The sequence below is a fragment of the Nicotiana tabacum genome, chromosome 10 (assembly GCF_000715075.1).
Source record: "Nicotiana tabacum cultivar K326 chromosome 10, ASM71507v2, whole genome shotgun sequence".
In the NCBI taxonomy this organism is placed as follows: Eukaryota; Viridiplantae; Streptophyta; class Magnoliopsida; order Solanales; family Solanaceae; genus Nicotiana; species Nicotiana tabacum.
In genome coordinates this window covers 110057771-110061734 of record NC_134089.1, presented here as the reverse complement: position 1 = coordinate 110061734, position 3964 = coordinate 110057771, and the positions used below count along the sequence as shown (strand labels likewise).

The window sequence follows — 3964 nt, the reverse complement described above, 5'->3', positions numbered from 1 at the left end:
ACTCCTTTAGCATAATATACAAGAAAAAAAAACCTAGACCCTAGACTTTACTCAGCCGCAACACACAATAGAGAGACCCCCACTCTCCATCAAACCTTTCTTCTTTATAGAGACCTAAGGAGCGAACCCTAGGAAAAGAATACACAACATCCGCCGTTTTCCATGAGGATCTTGGATCAAAAGCCTTAAGCTTTAGCACACAATAGAAGACAACCTGGAGCTCTCTTCTTCCTTATGGAAACTTAACAAAAAGACCCTAGAAGGTCCAACACACACAACCATTTCTGATTTTGAATATAGACACACCTTAAGTATCATCTTCCTCACACACAAAGAAGCAGACATAGAAGAACCCTAGCAAAACTCAGTCTCGATAGTCAGCCATTTCAACACTAGAGACTAAAGGAATCTCTCTTCAGCCAAGATTCAGGCCCTCCCATCCGTTCTGCTTCTTCACCATCTTCATTAACAAAAACACACAGAGATTAAAAGAGAAGCAGCAGCCGAACGATCCGACCTTACACTAGCGAAAACAGACCCCTCCAGTTCCTCCCATTACTGTCTCTCACTCAGTCGCGACGCCATCACAGCAACCCCTTCAACACCATCCATCGTCATCCCTTCACTATTCTTCAAAGGTTACTATGAACACACCATAGCTTCAGTAGCGGATTAGCCATGAAAACAGTTATCGGAGCAAGACAGAGGTTCGCTCGAGGTTTGCTGTCAAGGTTCCGATCGACGGTCCCGGTTCGTGGTCAAGTTTTGTTTGACAAGTCGGGTTCTGTTTAATACCACCTGAACAATTGTAGCTACTCGCGACCATTGCGACTGGAAATCCATTTTATTGGTTTGAGAACAAATTACAGTAATAGAGGTCCATCTCATTTCCCTTTACATAGTTGTTTGAACATTTTGAGTGAGTTTTTCTTGTTCAATTTTGTTGGGTATGCCTTAGTTGTTCTGATTAATTAGTCTACCAGTTTGGTTTGTTTATTGTGTCTTGTTTGAAATTAGTTTAAGACCTCTAAAAATGTTGAGTTATTTGCTAGTTTGTTTACTCTGTCTTGTTTGAAATTAGTCTGCTAGTTTGATTTTATTATGAACCATAATGTGTTTTAGTCATGTAAAGGGAGGTGCTATTTTTTCAAAACTATTGCAACTTAGTAATTTGTTTTGAAAGTGAATAATTTATTTGTAATTTGTACCAAAACGATAAGTATGGGCTAAAATGACAGTGAATTAGACCAAAGTGATATTGGATTGAGTAACGATTTCAACTAAATTTTGTAACGATTGGAGTTGTATATTGTTTAGATATTGCTTATTGATGTGATTTTGGATCGTTAGGAGCACGCTTAGGCCGTTAATATTCATAAATATCATAGTTTTCTTCAGGCGCATTAATTAAATAATTATCATGGTTACGGGTGTGGTTCCCGTGACGTAGTTATGATTTGTAATTACTAAAATTCGGGTACATTTCATGTGACCCGATTCTAATTTCCAACAAGGTTAAATTGAACGTGTCGTGAATCACGGGTACATTTCATGTAGCGTGGCTTGCGATGTGTTTTAAATAACCTTGAAATAATTCCTTAAATCAATAAAAGCGGGGTTAAAGTTAAAAATGCACATAGGTTTAAAAGTGTTTTAAAATCAGATAATTAGGCCAATAATAATAGTTGAGCGACCGTGCTAGAACCACGGAACCCGAGAATGCCTAACACCTTCTCCCGGGTTAGCAGAATTCCTTACCCCAATTTCTGTGTTCGCGGACTAAAACAGAGTCAATCTTTCCTCGATTCGGGATTTAAAACCGGTGACTTGGGACACCATAAATTATCCCAAGTGGCGACTCTGAATTTTAAACAAAAAAATCCCGTTTTGATTGTCACTTAAATTGGAGAAACTCTCTTATACCCCTACGGGGGTAGGAGAAAGGAGGTGTGACAGCTCTGGCAACTCTGCTGGGGACAAGAACCCAGAATCTCTGGTTCAGGGTTCAAGAATTCGAGCTTAGAATAATTGTTATATTTGGCTTTATTTATTATCTGGTTTTATTTACATGTTTGGGCCTAATGTGCTAAATGCTGCTTTTTACTGCTTTGATATTGTTGAACTGTATATAAATTGGTGCGAAACCCTCCTCTCTCTAAGTCTTCTAAATCATCTGATTAAGGTGCACTTCGTGTAACTTCTCTTCTGTTAGAGTCATATCCCAATTTTAGAATGAGGTTCGGACAAGTTGCAAAGCCGGTGAAGCTTCTATATTCCCGGTACACTGCTCCCCCTCGGCTCGAGCTGTCCGCTTGGGTAAACCAGGTTTAGAACAAATAAACCCAGGTTTTAAACCTAGAATAACATAGCCTCATGACGGATCCCTAGTAGGAACGTTTGTTGCATCATGTGCATCTGACTTTGGGGACTCAACACAAGGGTTGGGTCGGTCTAAGACAAGTATACCCAGAATAACAGACCATCTTGATGCATCCTATGTGCTACATGTTGCATTTTTTCAAGGGTAAAAGGATCATTTGGCGGACCAATGATAGTTGAGGGCAAAAGAAAAAAAAAGAGAAGAAAAAAGAGAGAGGGTGAAGTGTGAAAAATAAGGCAAGTAGGGCTCGATTATGTTTTCTGTCATATTTTGTTAAGGAAAAAAAAACTTGAAAAATTCAACAAAAGGTTTTGCACTTTTCATCATTTTCCGAAAATCAAAAAAAAAAGAAAAAAAAAATCCAAAAAGAGTTTACATGTTTTATCATTTTTTTTAAAAAAAGACAAAAAAAAATATTTTTCTCTAAATTAGTTATTTTTGTAATTCCCGCCCGTATCCAATCTACCCGAACTACGCATACATGATTCTCGTCTTTCGGGGCGTGATACGTAGGTAACCCACATAGAGTCCAGTCTTCCTAGTGAATCTTAGGTTCTTGTCTTTGCGGGGTCTTAGCCAAATTTTGCATTTCTAGCCACCTTTTGGTCACATAAGCCATTTTGCAAAAATAGCCTCAATCATGTCTTGCATGCGTCCAATAGGGAGTGTTATTGTCTCACCTAGTGTTGGTTTTAGTTTTTTTTCATACAGGTGTGGATCTACTTACCGGAGTTTGAGCATGACAGATACCCCGAGATCATCTAGTCAGGATTGCTCATTCAGGAGTTGCTTAAGGAGATTTATATTTGAAAAAGTGTGTTGTAACTCAAAAATCCAAAAAAAGAAGAAGATAGTTTACGTTTTTATATTTTCGTTAGAATTTTCTTTAGAAATACTACTCCTAAAAAAAAAAAAATTGAGGTGGTTTTCCTTTAGGCAATTAATATCTAGAACGTAAAATAAAAAAATTTACTTTTATATTTCCTTTAGTATATTAAGACTAAAAATTCAAAAAAAAAAGAATTTTCTTTTAGTACCTCTTTAAAAGTTTTCTTTAAGGTATTAATTCCAAAAATCCAAAAAGATTTTCTTTTGAGGTTTTTCTTTGCGAAATTAATGAAAAATGAATAGAAATTTTTTTATTTTTACTAGAACTTTAGGACATTATACATAGAAGAAAATAACATACCTTATCTTTTGTTTATCTTTAGAATTTCTCCTTTAGGTAATTAAAAATTGAAATCCAAAAATAGTTTTTTATCTTTTTTATTTCTTGATTCGAAAATTTTCTTTCAGGATATCAAACGAAATCAAAATATATTTCTTTAGTTTATTTTTTAGATTTCCTTCCTAAAAAAAGAGTCAAAAAATATTTTTCTCTTGTAGAATTTTTTCTTAATAGAGTATTTGTTTTAAAAAGAAAAAAAAAATATGTCCATTAAGCTTTAGTTTAGAATAGGTTATAAAACATTAAGTCTAGAAAATTTAAAAAAAAGGATTTGCTTTTTTTATTTTTTCTTCTCATCAAAGTAATCATTAAGGTAAAAAAGAAAAGAAAAAGAAAAAGAGAACGTTAGTACGTTT

At 35.2% G+C, this 3964-nt stretch overlaps 1 long non-coding RNA gene across 2 annotated transcripts; it reads left to right on the top strand.

The window, feature by feature from the left end:
- LOC142164732 (uncharacterized) lies at positions 1 to 3248 on the top strand. 2 transcript variants are annotated; one of them, XR_012695690.1, is made up of 2 exons: positions 1 to 877; positions 3092 to 3248. It is a non-coding gene; the product is annotated as an uncharacterized LOC142164732 (long non-coding RNA). The 2 variants fall into 2 exon arrangements; XR_012695689.1 differs by having other exon boundaries at positions 3077 to 3248.
- Positions 3249 to 3964: the final 716 nt, after the last annotated feature.